This window comes from Rissa tridactyla, chromosome 5, assembly GCF_028500815.1.
Source record: "Rissa tridactyla isolate bRisTri1 chromosome 5, bRisTri1.patW.cur.20221130, whole genome shotgun sequence".
NCBI classification, from domain to species: domain Eukaryota; kingdom Metazoa; phylum Chordata; class Aves; order Charadriiformes; family Laridae; genus Rissa; species Rissa tridactyla.
In genome coordinates, this window is record NC_071470.1 from 45,220,047 (window position 1) to 45,241,492 (window position 21,446).

A 21,446-nucleotide genomic window follows, 5' to 3' on the forward strand; every position below is an offset into this window, starting at 1 on the left:
GCAAAACGTCATATGGCATGGGTCAGCTCTCCTCGCCATGTCCACTCCCAGCTTCTTTCACATTACCAGCCTAGTGCCTTTGAGGAAGGCAGAGTGGCAAAAAGAAAAGGCCTTGATGCTGTGCAAGCACTGCTCAGTAATAGCTAAAATATTGGTGTGTTACCAACACTGCTTTAGTCACAAATTCAAAACACAGCACCATACAGGCTGCCATGAAGAAAATTAAGTCCATTCCAGCCAAACCAAGTACATGGCAAAATTCAATGTTACCAGCAGGCTAAATATGAGCAAGCAGTGTGCTCAGGTGACCAAGAAGGTCAACAGCATCCTGGCTTGTACCAGGACTAGGGAAGTGATTGTCCCCATGTACTCGGCCTGGTGAGGCCCCACCTCAAATACTGTGTTCAGTTTTGGCCCCTCACCACAAGAAAATCATTGAGATGCTGAAGTGTGTCCAGAGAAGGGCAATGAAGCCAGTGGGGGATCTCAAGAACGAGTTTGATGAGGAACATCTGAGGGAGCTCCTGGGGTTGTTTAGCCTGGAGAAAAGGAGGCTGAGGAGAGACCCTATTGCTCTCTACAACTACCTGAAAGGAGGTTGTAGCGAGGTAGGGGTGGGTCTCTTCTCCCAGGTAACAAATGACAGAAAAAGAGGAAATGGCCTCAAGTTGCACCAGGGGAGGTTGAGATTGGCTATTAGGAAACAGTTCTTCACTGAAAGCTTTATAAAGCGTTATAACAGGCTGCCCAGGGAAGTGGTTGAATCGTCATCCCTGGACGTATTTAAAAGACAGGTGGACGTGGTGCTTAGGGGCATGGCTTAGTGTTGGTTTTGTCAGCGTTAGGCTAATGGCTGGACTCGATGATCTTAAAGGTCCCTTCTAACCTTGACGATTCTATGATTCTGTGTCGCTAGGAAGTGCGGATTGACCTCCGGCTTGAAGTTTGAAAGTTCAGAATGAAAGTTCACAGCAGCTCAAAACAAAGCGGTGAAAAATTTAGGATTATATCAAGAGAACTGACATTTCTGCATTACCAATGCCTTACAAAAAATCTGATTATAATTGCGAACTTTATCCGCTTCAATGAAACTCTTGCTAATTTCCTTTCTATATTCTTCTAAATGGTAGTACCTCAATTTTAAGGTATAATTCTGAAAGAAAATAGAATATGTGTTTGAAAAGCACATTATTAATAGTAAAAATAAATATTAGGCTAATATATGAAGGAAACTGCTAGTTTGATTTTCCAATTTAGCTTCAAAAACTGACAGGATATCTCTGTCAGCAAACAAAAATATGGTGGAAGTCAGTTTATTTACTATTCCACTCGATTTCCATAGATGCAATATGAAAATTGTATGTACTGAACAATACATTCAAAATAATGGCAAATAATAACTACTCCTGTCTTTTTCAAATATTCAAAAATGCACTAAAATAACATTTTAACACCTTTTTGTGGAAATAAAAGATTTGCCACTGATATTTCAAATGCAGTCATACACTCAATGACTACTCACTATGCTTTCATTCCAATTTCTTTTGAAATTTACAGGAATATCGTACCATTGAGTAAAGAAGGGCAATTTTTCACTACTTTAGCTAATGCTAAAATGAAGTTGTTCTCAATTGTCATTGCTGATCATTCTCCATTATGGAAAACAGAACTTAAAAAGTAAAGGCAGCACTTTGCTGGGGAGCATGCAACGTCTTCTCTTATTCACAGTGCAAATTGGATTCAGCCCTCACTGCAATGGTGTGAACAGAGATAATTCACTGAAACTAGAGTTCTTAGAAAAGTGGAAAGAATGATGAGGAAAGAAGATATAGGTTTTCTTTCCTAGTACAACTTCATCACAGGTAGGTAGTCTCTTTCTGATTCAACTGCCAGGATTTCCAGGAGTCAGTAATTATGCTAGTATGTTCAGACAGCTGTCTGAACATCTAAAATCTAGAATCAAGCCAATCAACCCACACTACTTTAAAAAGCCACTCGAAACATTCTTTTTTTTCTGTTATACTTGATCATTCCAGCCATCATTAGCTTTTGCTTCCTATAGTTATCTAAATGGTAAGGAAAATTGGTCAAGTTTCTTTTTTGGTTCCTGCAATAATGCAGTGTTTAAGAAAGTTTTGCATAATTACTTCACTTTCTACCAAATTCAATTATTTCCCCCAATAAAATTGTATCTTTTCATCTTTCACAACACAAAGGAACTACAACAATGCTTACCCACCCTTCTGTATCAAGCACAATCTTTATATTCATGGGGACTTCCTCTCTGACCCACATAGCAAATGAAGCAGTATTTAGTATTCTGAAAGCCATACTGTCATAATTCTTGAAAAGGCTGCCAGTATATGGTACAACAAAATGTAATGATGAGCAAAACAGCTCATTAGCATTTTCTTTTCATGTTTAGTGTATTCCCTTTCAAATTACTATACTGCATAATAGTTGCATATCACAGCTGGACTTTCAAGTCAGCTATTACAAAATCAGCAAGTGCTTTGAAAACCATGGCTTCCCATGCCTAACCGAGTCCATATTCTCGGTTGTGTTTGTATTAATTGTCATGGCACTTTAAGTGCAGTATTTAGTCTCAGAAAATGTTCTGTAATCAGTCAACCCACAGGGCTCTTCAGAGCCTGAGGTGCATATAGCCTCCCTGAATAAAGACGAGCACAGCTACTGTCCAGATGGCTGCTCTGTGTCCTGGGAAGAGGATCTATGAGTTCCCTCCTGTCATCTCCACGCTCTCCTTAGGGCCTTCAGTGTTCTCGCTCTGACTAACATTATTATTGCACTGGAGAACAAGGGAAAAAGTGTCAGATGACACAGGGACTGATTCCTTCTCCCTCTATGCAGCCTTTTCTCTCAAGAGCTGATCTGTAGCATTGGTCCCCATCAGTAGGAAGGTGGAATTTCATTATTCAGCTTAGTAGTGAAATGATGAAGGGGGTATTCTGTAACATTAATATCTGCAGATTGAAAAAAGCTTAAAGTACGGGCTTTTCTGCTGGACTCCCATGTTAGAAACACTCTGTCGGGCCTGCTCCCCAGCATTACATATTGGGAGGAGCAACTGCAGGGTACGAACAAACAAGCAACCTGCACGTCAGCCCTTCAGGCTTCACTATTTCAATTATCTTCTTAATAAATACAGATCTCATAATTAATAGGATCTCAAAATCTTCCTCCAACAAGATTTTGAGATGTGTGCAGCAGGTGAGTTTATTGTTTGTCAGCATTCCCCTAGGTACGCTTACCTTTTCATCTGAAGTCCTTAATCATCTACTTGTGCATTTCCAGTTCTTTTATCTCTTACAGCTTTCAGTTTCTTTTTTTTTTTCATTAGTCTCCTAGTTTCTCATTTAACTGCTATTATTTATTATATCATTGCCCTTTTCTTATAAATTGCTTTCCCTTTTGCTTTAATCCAGACACCATTATTTTATAACTTGATCTTTCATTTGCAAAAGCTATAATGTATTTTTTCCATTCTGTGAAATTCTTTACTCATATAAAACTCAAAACATTCACTCTTAAACTGTCTTCAGTTGAATTCAAGAAAGTTCTAAATTTCTCCTCAAATGCCCCAGTATTAGTTTAACAAGAGTTATGTTCACTTACTAAGGTCCTGTAGTGATAAAACAGGACGACATTAATTACGGTCAATAGTCAATAAGCAGCAATTACTGTAAACTTAACTAAATTACAAAAACAAGTGCATCTCCAAGACACCTTCCTACCAGTAATCCATACGGGTTTTGTCCTTTGTTTTGTTAGAACATTGAGGTGTAACATTCAAATCAGCAATAAACAACAGGACTTAATCTCAGTATTTCAGCCAGATACCTGAGAGATTTTGACTTAGAGAGTCAAATTGAGACTTAGAACTGATTTCTAGGGGAAATGTGCTGACTTTTCAATTAATTGAGGAAAATGCATAGTTTCCACTGAAAACAAATAGTAACTCTCCTTTTTCTTCCTGCTTCGATCTGATAATACTCAAACCGTGATATCTTCAAATGTGTAGATTTGTTTACAATAAAATTGATGTGCTAGAAAGTGAGACAGTGAATCTGACAACAGAAAACACAAAGAAGGATGCCTGCAAGCTGAACCCATAATTTCAATAGTTCAAGGAATATGTTATAACCTCAAGTAATCTAGTTTGCCTATTATTTGAAATTGCCATTTTTACATGAAAATACAGCCTTGATATCAGAAAATATCTTGACAGCCTGTAAATAAGCTTAAAGAAATGTAAGCTTCAACTAGTAATCATGATATACAAATACCTCTTCTCTGATAAAAACCACCTCAACAACAACAAATAATGTTGTAAAAAAAAGAAAAGGAGTGGCTAGTAAGTTGATTGCATCTCTGACAGACTAGAGGAGTTCAAAGTGGTCTTGTAGCAAGGAAAATCATTCTTCAGTGGAATTGTAGTATGTCAATATATTTTAATATTATTAGACTTTAAAAATTAACAAATAAATAATAAAAATATGTGAACAAATAATAAAAGCATCTTTGTTAATATGCCTATTAGGAGCATTTAATTATATTTAAAACTAAAAAAACCCCACAACTTAAAAAGCACATTGGTATGTTTTCCTTAGTCCATCTTAAATGTAAGCCTTACCTCTGGCGACAGCTTTTGTAATTGGTTGGGATGTTATTAAGCAGACTGTGTTGTAAATGGCATCGAATTCTTCTGTGTTTATTTTCCATGAGAGCTTTTCTCTGACCTCCGGATTCTCAGACACTTTTAAGAGGAGGTTAAAAAACTATCTCTCAGGAACAGTTTTGATTTAGTGGATTATACCCTTTGATGGAGAAATGACTTAGACGGAATCTTGAGGTCCCTTCCATTTCTATTTTCTAATTCTGTGATCTCCCAAACAGATAGTCTAATTTGGAAGTAGCGTCCCTCTTGTGTACTCCCTCTGTTTTCTTTTGGTATTGTTTCTTAAGGAACAGTATTCTTAAACCTCCTTCTCTTCTGGCAGTCAGTGATTGACACATCTTTTTTAAGGTATCAAGTGGTTCACGCTGCATTTGTAAGCAATTGCTTCTTTTTTCAGATATTTGCCAATTTTCAAGAAATTATTTCTGGAGTTACCACAGGTGTCCCTTGATTATCCTTTTTTTTCATTTTTCAGGATGCCACATTAGAAATCAACCAAACCAGTTTCATCTCCATTTGTGCCCTACATGGCCTACTTTGTATTTCACTCGTTACTGTGCTTCGGTTTTGTATTTCCCTCTTGTTCTCTTTGAAGTGCACTGTATTTTGTCTATTTTCTGGTATCCTAGCACATAGTTTTCACCTGTAATAATGGGAGTGGCTGGTTTATCTTTAGGTGGAAGAGGATGACGTTTCTATAAATAAAACACAAGATCATCTATATTTTACACATGTATGTACAGGACAATTTAGTACTGTTTCCACTAATCTCTGAGGTAGGTGCAGGGGGAAGGGACCTATTCAGCAATGCCTTTGAAACTGAGCTAACATAGTAACATACTGTTCCTCCTGAAGTATTCAAATGCACATCAGTAGCTCTAGCAATGGCACACAATCACTGACATTGAAGTATTGAAAAAAAACACACCATAGCTACAGAAGGCTGTCTCCCACACAGTAATTCTCTTATCATTTTTTTTTTCGGTATATCAGTATAATTTTAAATATAACATTAAAAAATTACATTTTGCCACTGTGTGTCTAAGTTAATGGAAATAAGCTTTCATGGAGCCCTCTGGGACTTCAGGTTTCTGTGTGCAGAAGCAGTAAGAGAAATCATAAAATGGGATATTTGTCAGATACAGAAATATTTTTTCAAATGTTATTGTTCAGTGACAGGGGAAAAAAAACCCACTGCGGCACAGAAATCATAATTGTCCTGTACTAGCACATTACAATTCCAGAGGATTTAATGGTTTGGCACACAAATCTGAATAACTTAAGTCTGACCACCAACTCTTTTTAGTTGCATGCAATTTGTAATTGACATCTAGTATTTTATATACTAATGTGTACCAGTTTGAAACCTCAGACTTAAGGCTTAGAAAAAAGGAACTCGTTTCCCTTTGAATAGTTAGCAAGAACATCCTCAGTCGTTTGTAAGAGCTCTGTTAAGGGATACAAGGTATGAAAGGGGACTGGGTGGAAGGAGGCAGCAGCAGTGCCTCTGTAGGGGAGCTTTGTACAGTTCTGGGCAGGAAGCCTACACATTGGCCTGCTGTGTCTTAGGCGTAGCTATGCATTTCCCTGCCCAGAGAATTACCTTTTTGAAGCTAAACCGGATTATCGAATAGGGTTGCTTCTTGTCCTGTATGTCATATGTCAGAGGGACTTTCTAATAAGTACTTCAGAGCCATGGACATGAAACATGTTTTCTGACTGAAAGTATGTGTGGCGGTTTGCTTTTTTCACAGTATGAAGAGGTATTAAAAGGGATTCTGCAATTAATGTCTAATTTGTGTTGTAGGAGTGTGCTTGGTGCTTCTTAACAAGAAGTCTTTCCTAAATGGACTTCTTGATAGAAATTATCAACTTTAAGCAAGCAACCTAAAGGAAGGGAATCATAAACCAGTTCCTAGTGTTGTCACAAGATCCCTCTCAGAAGACATACACCCGATTATAACACTATGCTAGAAATATTTTTCTTTTATAATGAGTCTCTCTAAATTTTTACCTCTGTTTAGAAATATCCGTCAGGTCTACGGTTCAGTTCTACAAGTGCAACATAGCAGAAGGTTCCATTAACTCTTTAGGGCCTGCAGCTGCTTCTACCCAGTCTCCTTTAGCGCTCTGCTTTATTTGAAGTTTTCCTGTGGTCACTTTCAAGACAGAGTCTGATTGCCAGCACTGCTTAATCTCTCTAGTCTCAAAGAGATTAAAAAACAGTTGGTACTTTCACAGAAGTATTTTTCCCTTTTTTAACTTGCATCTTCTTAATCCTGAGTTGTTTTAAGCATCCCTTGTTCTTCCTGAAAAACAAAAATCATAGAAAACAAGATTTACTCTCTGAGTGACATGTATTATATAAGACTATCAGAAGATTTACCAGAATGATATAATGCATATATCATTGATCTGACAAAAGATTAAGACAGCAATTCAAAAAAATACTGAAACTTTCACTTCCAGTTCTTGATAAATTTAGCCCTAAGCCTCATTAAAATATAACATTCTAACATTTCAAACTGACATCTCATGCATTAAGTGTGACTCAGTTCTGTGAAATGACGTCTTCTGAGTAGTTTGTATTTAAATGTGTGCACAATGACTTTGAAACACCTCTGAAACACAGGAAATTAAAATATTAATTAGATGCTTGAAAATAAATAAATAGGACTTGGACTGTTTGGAAAGCTTTCCTCACTCAATCAAAGACACGGCTTTCAGTAAGACCTGTTAACATGGGACAATTAGCCCTAGCTACTGATAAGCGTAGAGCAGATTAGAGTGAATTACTGAAGAGATTAATGGTCTAGTACTTTTCCTTAAAGACTATTAACTACTATATTAATGCTCTTTCCACTGCACTAATATTAACTAGTCAAATTGCCAGTCCTAGTATGGGGTAATTCTAGGCATGTTGATGTCTAGAGACACGGTCCTTATGAAGTCCTCACTTATAAAGAGACTATGAATATTAGAGCCTTATAGAAGGAGAGAAAATATTTTTTTAAAACACCATTATTTTTTTAAATATTGCCATATCTAAACTCTCAATATTGTATACAGTAGCACAAACCTGGACATGTGTTGTTTATCCTACTAACAAAGTTTGGGTTTTTTTGTCTTTCAAAGAGTTCTTACGTATTGGACTTTCAAACCTCTAAGGTGATGGTGACTGCATGTATTTCTAGATATTTAATGCAGTCCAAATGCGAATGTGTAACACCTGCATAAGGACATTTAGGAATTATATAATTGATTATCTTTTTTGTGGTTACTTTTCATTGTGATCTTGTTTGGGAGATACCTAACACTTGCAAAAAGTTTCAATCATTTTTGCCTTTGACTCTACCTTGCTTTTCTCCATCTTCAAGTGTATTTAATGTTCTTCATCAATGTCTAAAACTGGACATTTTGTGAAACATAGGGTTGTGCAATTACTCATCTATCATGGACTGGATTCAGTGGGCAATTCAGGCTTGGAAATGTTTGGAGCTATTTTTTTCTGTAAAGTAAAAAACGCATTATCTGTAAGCCAATAATATTAGATCAAATGAAACAAAGCAGTATAAACAAGTGTCCTATGGAAGTTTCTGTTCTGAACCTTTCTGTAAGTCTATGTGAAATATAGTTTGTAAAAATTTTCATAAAGTAAAAAAATGGAAGACTTCAGAAAAGAAAAACAACAACAAAACCACAAAAAAGCAAAGACAGTTAAAGAAAAGAGGACTAAAGTAAAGAAACAAAAACTTAAAGCAGAACATCACAGATTCATGATAACAATGAGCAGATCTCCTTTTGGTAGTAGTTTCTGTAGCCTCCAAGAAAGATGCACTCTTGTCGGGAGTAAAGGACTAGTGGTAAAGCAGGAAAGCCTCACAGCTGATCGACCTGCTTATTATTTACTTCTCATGTTGATACAGTTCTCTATTATGTGGCCAGATGCTGCGAAACTCAGGTTTACAATACCTATAGAACAATATCTGTAAAACATCACAATGTATTTGTGTATTATCTAAATGGTTAACTATTGCCTCACTCCCATTTCATTTGAATGGTGTAAATTCAGCAGAAACTTCTTGCAAGTCCCCTGGTGCAGAGACACAAGGTGTGGTTTTCAAAGCCTTGCTAAGGCATAGACCACAAAAATGATAGATGGGAAAAGGAATGAGAGATTCTGACCAGCATTGAGGTTTAGTTATGGAGACGTATGTTTGTCATTTTCAGCATCGCAGGAGCCCTTCAGATAGTCATGTACTGACAAGCATGAAAGCACACTGACGTGAGTCCGTAAGAGTGAAACTGAAAAAGCAATCCTGTGAGTTAGTTGTTTCCAGAGAGGTTTAATGTATTTCATTCAGATTTTTAAAACATAAAGCTGTTAAACATCAAGGAAAATGGAGGATCTGCAGACTGTCAGAGCACCAGTGCATTAAACAGATTTAATCAGTTTAGAATATCTTATTTCTCCTCCTCAGGCCATGATTTGCTTATGCCTTTCACAGATGGATTTTACAGTGAATCTGCTGATTGTTCTGACTAGGTGTCATAGTTTCTGGCTTAATTTTTCTTTCTTTCCCTTTTAAAAAAATAATAAGAGACTTGATAAATCTGTTTGATGCAAACTGAACAGAAGCTGTTTTGAATTTTCTGGCAGAAGAATTTTATCTGGTTCACAGATCTCACATCTACAGCCCTGCTTGATGTCCTATTGAGGCACAGAATGAATCATTTCCCCCAAAATAGAGAAATAATGTCAAATCTAATGGCAATGCAAAGTGTAAGATTACCCACCGAATTTGGCTACACTGCCCTGACTTTCAGGCACATAACTTGTCAAATGGAATGGCAGTCTACAGCGGCATGTTATGTGGTGAGTTTTTGAGTCGCAGAGCATGCCTTGAGTCACCCTTCTGTCCTAGGAGAAGGATGACGACCAGCACATTGCAGCCTACTGTAGAAGAGGACATTCTGCAACTCCTCCTTTAGCTCAGCAAGATGCACCGGCACACACCGCATGAAGTCACCAGAACTTAGAGCATCAAAACACCCAGCAAAGCTCTGAAGTGCCTGCATTTCTGCTGCTCAGGATGAACAGCAATGCCTACAGTAAAGCTCCTCTTTGTCTATGCTGCATCCCAATTACACTGGGATTCACAGATTAGACCTCCGGGGTAGGATCTCGCAGGTGTGCTTAGTGCGATCTGAATCCTTTGCAAAAATACATGGAGAAGTGTCCACTCCTGCCATAGAGCACAGCTGCAGAGCTGACAGGGTGCTCAGCTGGGACTCAGTTAATGTCTCTTCCGTATCTGATTGCATTTTGATGAAAGTATTTTACATCTCAGCAGAGTGCCCTAATTGCAATGTTTCCAGATAGTCTGGGACATCTCTCTCTTGCTCTGAATTTCTTCAGCTGAAGGTATTTAATTAATTTCCCTACCAGAAAGTAATGAAATAGTCACTGGAACAAAGAGAAAGGAGAGGGAAGAAACACAAGGTTGATTCATGTGCAGGCTATAGTCCTTGCTCCAATGAACACTGAAGCCTCTTAATTGAAAGGTAGCATTTTCCACAGGAGAGAAATTTACCCTGGAGTACAGCTCAGCCCCGTGGTTGAGTTATTTGGTCAAGTATTAGCATAGACCTGAGCTCTGCTAAATTGCTTGAGACTGTAACTGGACTGCTCTGCTTGGGGGCAGGGGAGGTGCAGGGGAAAGGCTCTTTCTGCATAGCTCTGTCCATATATTCTTTACTGCTACCTGTTCCCTAAAAGCCCAAATATATTGTTCATTATAGAGAAGTTAAATTAGGTGCTAGAACATCTGCCAGCAGTCATTGCAATACCTAACTTCAATCTTCCTGTCAAATATAACCCCTCACGAACATTAGGGATGCACAGGTTTTGGAGTAGTGGGAATGTGGAGCTACCTACTATCTTTTCCCCTCCAGTGTACCTCTAGTGGAGGTGGTTGTGACTACTTACTACTTTCTGAAAAGGTAATTTTGAAACAATATGAAAATATATCAGCAATACAAAGTCATGCTGGAATGAGAGAGGCATAACTTCAAAACAAAGGCATTATACAGATCTCATGAAAAATCAGAATCTTATAACTCTACCGGACATTTTTAACCCTGTCAGCAATTATAATAACAGGTCATGACTGTCAGCGGGATGAATTTATTCCTACCTGCAAGGATGTATGATTGTGGAATTTGCATTGATGTTGCATTTGTGAGAATCAATAAATTAAATTGACTATCTATTTTCTTTTCATAACCAGTGTGTACATATATGACAGATGAAAAGTAGAGGTACAAAAAGAAATTTAATTTAATTTACAGTAAAGGAGCAACAGGTAAATGATGTATCATTGATGTCATTTAAGTATTAATAATTAGAGGGTTGTGAGACTGAAGCTATAACTGGTTAAAGAATCTTGTTAACACTGTGCTAAAATTAAGTATATAGTTGATTACATAAAATAAAATATCGGTATGGGATGAAGGAAAGGAGGGGAAGGAGTTTTTGTCATTATGTATAGATATAAATTGATACTGGGGAAAGGTACAGGAAAAAAACCCTCTACATAAAATTACTTGTACCCCAGAAAGTTTATGTTCTTTTGTTTTCTTTCCTGCTAAACTTCTCACTTACCCTGCTTAAGAAAGTGCATTTATTTTGCATCTACAGAAGGTTCAGTAAAATATTGCCATTCAGTTGATTTCACTTGTTACTTTTCAATTGCTTGAACATTGCTGGGACTATTTGTTTCTTTCCAGTCTCTTATGTCTATAGATCAAACAATAATCATATCTACATATTGTATTATCATCTCCACTTCAATCTATTCCTTCTAGAACACTCAGCCTTCTTCTATCTCCTAGTCTACATACAACACCTATTTTTCATTCTCTTCTAAATACATATATCTTCTCCATTATTCCTATCTTTATAATATCTGGTTTTATTCATTAGCGTACACTGGTAAATCTCTCTTTTCCTAGTGCTGCTTGAGTAATGCAAACTGATATGTAAATGGGAACAATGACTTTGGCTCACAGTTGCTTGTTAAAATCTTCTCATTAATGTTTTTTTTCCATTCACTGGTTAAATTTTGACACCCTGACAATTCAAATGGGACATAGAGTACTAATTATTTTTGTTGTTACATCATTTTTTAAAATGTTGCATTCATGCATATCAGAATTAATATTGCATGACTCAGGGGAATGGTTCTCCACAAAGGGTGAAATAACGCCATCAACCAAAACATTGCTTTTTAGTCTGTAAATACTTATGTAAGTAGCAAATGAATTATTAAAAAATAGGGTTGATTAATGAAGGATTTTCACATGTGAAAGCTAAGGTTTTTATCACTATTATTTGAAATAAAAAACCCTAATCAAGTCTACTGAAACATAATTGGGATCTGCATAATAGATGCTATGCTAGCAAAGGGTCAGTTGAGTTTCCACTGAAGACAATGACAATATTGTACTTGTTCAAATACGAATAGCCTTGGATGCTAAAGATATTTCATTGCATGCTTGCATAATTTGTGCCCTCACGCTGTGGACTTGAGCTAAAAACCTGCCCTTTCAAGAATACGTTTATCCACATAGTAAAAAACAAATTATTTAACTGCAGTTGCTACACAAAATTCTCACTCTCCTTAATATCTGACAGGTATTAACAAGAGTAAGCAATAAGTTAACATTTCTCCTATATTTCATTTTCTTTGCTTTTGAAGTGCAAAGGAAAACTTGGGAATCTTATAACTATGGAGGTAGAAGAGATTCTTTTCATGTACTACTGTTGATGTCACATTTGTACTATCCTAATGAGGGGTACACCTCAGCTTCTCTTTCCAACTCACTGATTTTGGTAGGAATTAGATATCCAGTGCAAATTCTGTACAGGATTCAGTTGGCTGAAGTAGGTTGTTTTTTGAACACAGGGTAAGTTTTGTCTGTATCTGGTTCCTAGGAAGCTGTTACACAGCTGGGAACAATTGCCTCTGGCAATAAATTTCAGTTGCTGATTAGGAAAACAGTTGGCCGGTGAAAAACATTAAGTATAACAGTGTCTGAGTCACTTGTCACAGCTTAATGATGGCTTCAGAAGTACTGGCAGCCACTCAGCTACTTCTTAGATATCTTAATACAGTAGTGCAGCTTCTGAAATGGTGAGCGGAACAAACTTTACATTTTAAAACCTCCAACATGATGTTGGAGGCCCTCTGTTACTAAATACCTAGTAGTCTTCCAAGCATTGGGATATCTGGGCCCTTCTCAGCCTAAAGCTTGAGCTGAATTTTTATTTTGTTAGTGTCTAAAGGTAGAAACAAAGATGAGAAAACCCACTATCTTCTTCTTCTTCTTATAACACACAAGATGCTACAGTTCATTTCTTAAAGACTTTATGTTCTAATTCAAAAAGCACTACAAATGTAATGTAAAGTCAAAGAGCTTTGAAGTGGAAGGGGGTAAGGTCCCTATCACTAAGCAAGTTAAATGGTTGTGAGTCACCTAAAAGCTTTTTTTTTCCTTTTCTTTAATTTATTCTTTATACAGTAATGCGTGTGTGCATGAATCCATATTTATAAAGCAAATAGTTAAGGCTGACACAACAGTCTCAAAGTAACAGACAAGGGTCATTCTCCCTGTTTATAAGTATTCTAAGTGCTAAAGAAAGGAGCTTCACTTAAAATTTTGTTTACCATATCCAGTACATCATACAGTCTCTGCATCTAAGGGCTGGATATCATTTTTAGCTTCCTAATTAACTATTCCCCTTTCCTCCCTTCCAAAATGACTCAATAACTAGTTGGGTGGCAGGTACAAAATTGGTAATTATGGAATTGAACAGCTAGTGGGCACAAACAGTCATGCATCCATTTATTCAGACATCTCTCTGGTATGCTTATGTTTATGGAAAACACTCATTTATCTTAGAACATAAATCAGAAGTACATTTTATTATTTCTACTTTCCCCCTGCCCCTGCTATTATGGTTCTCTCAGGAAATTACGTGTTCTATAGTGTAGGATTTTTTCCTTGTAAAATAGAATCATAGAATGGTTAGAGTTGGAAGGGACCTTAAAGATCATCTAGTTCCAACCCCCCTGCCATGGGCAGGGACACCTCCCACTGGACCATGTTGCTCAAAGTCCATCCAACCTGGCCTTGAACACTTCCAGGGATGGGGCATCCACAGCTTCCCTGGGCAACCTGTTCCAGTATCTCACCACTCTCACAGTAAAGAATGTCTTCCTAGCATCTAATCTAAATCTACCTTCTTTCAGTTTAAAGCCACTACCCCGTGTCCTATCACTACACTCCCTGACAAAGGGTCCCTCCTTCCTGCAGGCCGCCTTCATGTACTGGAAGGGCGCTATAAGGTCTCCCCAAAGCCTTCTCTTCCTCAGGCTGAACAACCCCATCTCTCTCAGCCTGTCCTCATAGCAGAGGTGCTCCAGGCCTCTGATCATCTTCATGGCCCTCTTCTGGACTCACTCCAACAGGTCCATGTGCTTCTTATGTTGGGGGCCCCAGAGCTGGATACGGTACTCCAGGTGGGGTCTCACCAGAGCAGAGTAGAGGGATAAAATCACCTCCCTTAACCCGATGGACACGATTCTTTTGATGCAACCCAGAATGCAGTTGGCTTTCTGTGCTGTGAGTGCATTTTTCTTCCTCATGTTGACCAACACCGCCAGGTCCTTCTCCTCAAGGCTGCTCTCAATTCGTTCTGTGCCCAGCCTCTACTTATGCTCGGAATTGTCCTGACCCATGTGCAGGCCTTGGCCTTGTTGAACTTCATGAAGTTTGCACAGGCCCACATGTAAGTAATTAATTGATAGATTCTTGAACCCCTTGAGGAAGGAAAGAATTAGATCTTAACTCATGCTAAAGTATTTTTAAAAGGTGCTGTATGTGTGTGAGATGGAAATATCAAGTCCTTGCCCTGGCCTAGAGCCGAGTACAATGCAAACAGCCTTGTGAGCTGTGACATGAACAGAGGCATCAGTAACTAATGGAAGAATAATACTTGAGCCTGCTGGAAAGGTATGCCATGATGTCACCATGGGCTGATCATGAGCCTGTGGTGATACCTCACCATAGAGACTCTCAATGGTAGACACCAGGAGGGATGTAGTTCTGTGGTCACCTGACACCACACAGAAGCAGCGCACCCAAGGGGAAAATACCTGCATTGGTGCTGAGCTGCCACAGAGGAGCCTGACATCAGGATGGGCTGGAGTGTTATGTTCATCATTCACTGGAGTGATAACTGGGGGTACAGGAGGCCTCCATCAATACTCTGTGTGTGCGCATTTGAGTGTGCACAAAGTTCTCCCTGACACAGCCTCCTTCAGTCAACTTAATGAACAGGGCTTAGCAGTGTGATGCTGTTTGGCATGTGAGTGTTGACGGGTTCACTTGTAAGTGCTGTACCCTGTGCGTGGGCCGGGCACCATTCTCTAAATGGAAAGATCTTCCTCAGCGCAATATTTTCATACAAGAGTTTAAGCATGAGGGAGAAAAAAAATAATATTTTTTACACAAGTGCCTGAAGGCCCCAATGACTACATAAATTATGTTAAGAAAAAAAGCCAGCACACACACACACACATAGCTGGGAGCCTCTGGCTCTGAGGACAAATGGTGGAGACTGGCTGCATTTCAGCTCCTAGTTTCCTGCAATACTCCTAAGACATGATAAACACTTTCTATACGTCTATGTGTGTGTATGTGTCTGAATGTTCAATTCAAGGTATATGAAATAATGCGAAGGCTGTACAGGCAGTTTCTGAAAAGTTTCAGAGCACGAAACTGGTGGATGTGTCACACCACAGCCCATGCAATTAGGGAGAAGGGAGAGGGCAATGCTTCCTCGGCTAGTGTTGAAAGTCACTGTCTGACAGAGAGGAGACAAACCTGGTGCAATCTTGTCCATGATGTCTACTGTGGAGCTTCCTTGGCCTGTGCTATGGCTTCAACCCAAGGCCTGAGAAGTGCTAGTTGAACCAAAATCCCATACCTCGGTAACAACTGATCAGTGTGGATATCAGAGGTCTAGTGCACAGACTTATTTAGATATCAGCAACAATAGCTGGGACAAATAGTACTAGGAATGCTTCAAGTACAGAGAAGAAAAAGAGAATACTTACTCCAAAAGATTATTTAAACATATGAAACTGAGAAAAGAAGCAACCTAATCAGCTTTTTTTAAAACATAACAAACCGCTGCACAGCATTATTACGTGACTTGCCATAAGCAATACAGTTGCACAATGTAGCTCTCCTGCATTCCAGGCCGTGGCTGTACGTGCTTATTTGCAAACTAAAGCAGCATTCTACCTATCGTTACAGAAGAGCAGCATTGTACTTCTCTGTTTTATCACGCTTTGTTGACTGTTTGTGTTCCCAGTAGAAGAGGTTGTAAGAAGGGAACAGAGGACTCAGAACTCCCATGCACCAGACCTCACCAGCCTCATGACACCATTGCCAGCAGCAATGTTCGGATAGCACGCTATATTTTAGTAAATAACTAATAATTACTAATATTTATTAAGACTCTGAAAGGTTTCTTGGCCTTCGTTTCTTTTCTACATGGCAGGGGAAAGTAAGATCTACTTCTAATTAATATAAAAGCTTTACTTCTACATATCCAAAGGCTTTGCAAATTCAGAACTCTCGTATTGATTTTTTGGAGATCGTTTGCTGTAAATTATTCAGGTGAAAGAATTGACAGTAAATGTAATGAATGGGCACTTATGGGATGCTCAGTACATTTCTATAATGTAAAACCAACTGAAAAAGGATCTATTTTAACATGTTTTTTTTTTAAGTTAACAGAGAATAACCTACCTGGGTCATAGCCAATATAGATAATTTTCTCAGTCTGTAGCTATTAAGTCAGTCTCATTACATCATTCAGGTAAAATATAAAAGCAAATTCTTGCTTTTTCAGTGAAAAGTAGCTTTTCAAGCCTCTGGCAGACAGAATTTAAACCATAATAAATAAAACTTATCTCTAATACAATTCCATCGCCATAATTTAAACTGCATCAAAATTAAGTTTGTCTTTAAAAACCATTTTGCAATGAGACCTTGCAGGTACCCACATCTTTTTGATTTAGATCACTTCCCTAGGAGCATGCTCTAAAAGCACTTTTTCTCTTACCAGATCTGGGCTTGCAGGCTGATACTGCTGCCAGGCTCAACAGTATGGGTGACGGTAGCCACAAGTGCAGAAGATGGCTGTTTTCCAACACCCTCCCTTTCATCCTTTGGAGGTGAGGTGCTTCTTCAGGACAATGTTAACCCAAGCAAGGAGGAGTGTCAAGAACGGGAGCCACTGCAAAATCATGAACAAGCTGGGGCTTCTAGCCCTCCAGCTGGACCTCTTTTGCAATTTGGAGCACATACAGCAACTATTCCAAGTTACACAGGACCAGCCTTGTCAGGGACTGGCCTTCAAGCAGACCACTTTAACCCACTTGAATATAACTGTGGAACTGTAGGTATCCATTGCTGTGCGCTAGGCCATCTTGGTGTAAATGCTGAAGGAGATCTGCTGGATCAAATTGTACATGCTCCTGAGACAGTTTCCTTCAAATAAAGGCCAGGAATTCAGTCTTCTAGTCATGCTCTTTGCTGTTAGCACCAGATCCCTAGAGCAAGCTGATTAAAATTAGGAGGTTGAGGTTCTACAGTTCTCAGGAGTGGGTTTTTTTCATGATAGGACACCAGAGCGTGTGTGCAGAGCGATGAAGGCATTTGTGGAGCAGTGCACTGTGGGGCAACCTATACTGAGACCTGTGTATGGGCAAGAAAGACAGTGTAGCAAAATCACATGGCTTTGGCCATACCGCTCACTGGTACCATTCTCTGCCCCAGTCCATCTCCTGTGCCAGGGAACAGGAATTGTTTGCTAGTGGTAGTATTAGCTGAACTGTCCTAGCAACCATTCTAAAAATACAACAGAATAAACATTTACATGCTGAGTGCATGTCATGGAATTATTACATTTACTAGGGTAACATAGCCTTTTCAACTAAACATTACCTAGAATTTTGAACATGTACTTTACAAGGAATCATAGAATCAGAATTGTTTAGGTTGGAAAATACCTTTAAGATCACCGAGTCCAACTGTTAACCTAGCACTGCCAAGTTCACCACTAAATCACATCCTTAAGCGCCATATCTACCCATCTTTTAAATCCCTCCAGGGATGGTGACTCAACCACTTCACTGGCAGCCCATTCATATGCTTGACAACCCTTTTGGTGGAGAAATTTTTCCTAATATCCAATCGAAAACTCCCCTTGAAGTTACTTGAGGCCTCTTGTCCTATCACCTGTTACTTGGGAGAAGACACCAACACCCACCTCGCTACAACTTCCTTTCAGGTAGTTGTAGAGAGCAATAAGGTCTCTCCTCAGCCTCCTTTTCTCCAGGCTAAACAACCCCAGTTCCCTTAGATGCTATTCATAACACTTCATAACACTTGTTCTCTAGACCACTCAGCAGCTTTGTTGCTCTTCTTTGGACCCACTCCAGCATCTCTGCGTCTTTCTTGTGGTGAGGGGCCCAAAACTGAACACAGTATTTGAGGTGTGGTCTTGCCAGTGCTGAGTACAGAGGGACAATCACTTCCCTAGTCCTGCTGGCCACACTGTCCCTTCTACAGGTGAGGATGCTACTGGCCTTTTTGGTCATCTCATATTCAGCCTGCTGTTGACCAATACCCCCAAGATCCTTCTCCACCAGGCAGTTTTCCAGATACCCTTCCCCAAGCCTGTAGCGCTGCATGGGGTTTTTGTAACCCAAGAGCAGGACTCACCACTTGGCCTTGCTGAACTTCATACTGTTGGCCTCAGCCCATTGATCCAGCCTGTCCACATCCCTCTGTAGGGTCTTCCTCAAGCAGATCAACACTCCTGCCCAACTTGGTGTTGTCTGCAAATTTACTGAGGGTGCGCTTGATCCCCTCATCCAAATCATTGATATGTGCACTCTTTTGTGACGTAAAGCACACTGAGGCCACACACTGACCTGCAAAAAGATGGAAAAGAGATATACCAAGCAAAATGCTATGTGAAAGAATATGGGTTTCCCTACCATTCACACATATATGCAAGAATCTGTGTCTGCTAGATCATCTAAATTAGGTTTATGGCTCCAGGATGACTAGAACCTCTGTTTTCACTCTTTCTCAGTCTGTGTCAAACAGAAGCCTTTCTTTCATCCAAATATCATGTTTTTCTCTTCTAGACTAGAAGTTTACCCTCTTTCTATCTTATAACTTACTTTTCTGATGTGTTAAGGCCAAATATATTCAGATGCTTATAAATGCTTTCCTGAATACAAATGTGTTCTTGAATTAAGACTGAGCAGTGATAAAAACTGAGTGCATGAACATTGAAAACAAAGTCAACTTCAGGTATTTTAGAAACATTCTTACATCATAGTTTATATATAGTGTTTGTTGCTTGCTGTTCCTGTTAGTCAATTAATCCCTAGCTTTGATCACAGTTTAGCAAATTGTGTCAGGACAACCACTCCTTTTTTTTTTTTTCATTTGGGTATGAAGATATAGTTTTGTTGAACAGCTTGTTCATAGGAGGATTGTGCCCAGCGGAAAACTTAAAAGATCTCCAGCACAGCACTTTTTTTCTGACAGTCAGAGGGCCTTTGCTGACCTAGCCCATAATGTTTTAGCTATGCAAAAGCTCCTGAGACACATAGTTTATTGTGCGGAGAGAACAATATTTTGCGAATGCTTATTGCCAGAGTAAATCAAAAGACATGTCAGACAAATTCATTGTCATTGCAATCACTGGCAGGGCAGGGCCAGTTTCAAGCAAGAGAAATAAAGAATGCAAGCAACTCATCTAACTGGCAAGAATGACAAATGGAGACTAGTCAATTCTACATTTTTCTGCCAGAACAATTTCTTCTTTAGAATGCTTATTTATCCACAGTAATATAAAATGTGTCACAAAATCACTGAGGTTGGAAGGGAGATTTTCTCGTCCAACCCTATGCTCAGAGCAAGGTCAGCATGCTCAAAGGCAGGTTGCTCAGGCCCATGCCCAGTCAGGTTTTGAATGGCTCCAAGGATTTGAATGGCTCCAAGGATGGAGACTCCACAACCAGCCTAGGCAACCTGTTGCACTGTTCAGTCACACTTACAGAAAATAAGGGTTTTTTTCTTTTGTTTAAATGAGATTTCCTATATTCCAGTTTGTGCCCACTGCCTCTCCTCCTTTCATGAGGGCATTGTTGAGAAAGGTCTGGCTCTGTCTTCTGTACACCCCCATTAGGTATTTGCATACATTGATAAGATCTCCCTGAACCTTCACTTCTCAAGGCTAAACAGTCCCAGCTCTCAGCCTCCCCTTGCATGAGATACACTCCAGTCCCTTAAAAATCTTTGTATAATTATGCGAACAAAAATATTTTAAATAGTATGATATACACATTTACTCCTTTGGCAAATATGAAGCTGTCATAATTTATAGGTGAAAGTATGCTTTCCTTTGTTCTTTAGCATGTTTACTCAGATTCCCGCACAGTTATTTCCAGTTATTTTTCCATTTTTTTGTGTTTTTTTTTTTTCCCATGAAGATGTCATTCCTCGTGCTCCATTAAGCAAGTATACTGGAGTTTCTCCTACAAGGGCACAGTCCTGCTTCCTTAGTTTTCTGTTGTTCTCATGCATTGCAGGAAAAATTCAACAATGGAAAAAACTAACAGACTAATAGCTTTTCCTCTAAGAGCGCAAGCTTGTGCCTGAAGCAATAGGTCTAGTCATCTGCAAAGACTTGGTCATTACTTGTTGAATTCATTATTATTTTAGGCTGGTTTATTTTCATACAAAAATGAGTCCCAGTTGAAAAAGCACATTTGCTAATGATATGTTGCAAACCTATGCACTTATGTAAGAGTACATCTTTTCCTATTCTGCCCTCCCCTAAATCTCATTTCTTTTTCCTTTAGGTCCCTAAAAAATCATTTCTATTCCATCTAAACTCAGCTCCCAGTCATTGCTAAGCAATGAATTATTTTTAAGCACAAGGTTCTATATACAAGTGATGGCCAGTGAATACGAAATTCTCTTTCTAATTTTAAAACATATGCATTGAACCAGTTTCTTGATTTAACTCTCATCTTAAAAACTTAGTGTACTCTGCAGCTTGTGTTTGACTCTATGTAAAGTGCTTTGTAGGGATGATGATATAAAAATCCAGCTTGCAGCACCAAGAGGTGCAAAGACTCTAAAAAAAAAAGAATAAATTGCAATGTAAATAAAAAAAAAAAAGACTAAAAAAAACCCAACTGAACTTTTCACATTTTTACTGTGTTTGATGCTGAGGTTCCTTGATTATCGTGTTGAAAATGTTAATGGCCACTATCTTGCATACTATGCAAAATATATATATATTGCAAAATATTCTTAACATCCTAAGAAGCTGGCATGATCCTTGTGCTACCTTATCTACGCAAGGAAGGAGTCATGGAGAGTGGGAAAACGCTGCCTGTATCTTATAATAAACTTCAACGTTATTTCCTTAAAATTCAAGTTGAAAGCATTCCTCTAGTATGCATTTATTCCCAAACAGTCATCCATGAGCTTTAACCCCTGCAGTACAGAGTTTTTAAATAACCTCAGGCAATAAAAAATTTTTGAAAGCGCTAACTATTGCCACTCTTCACCCATCTGC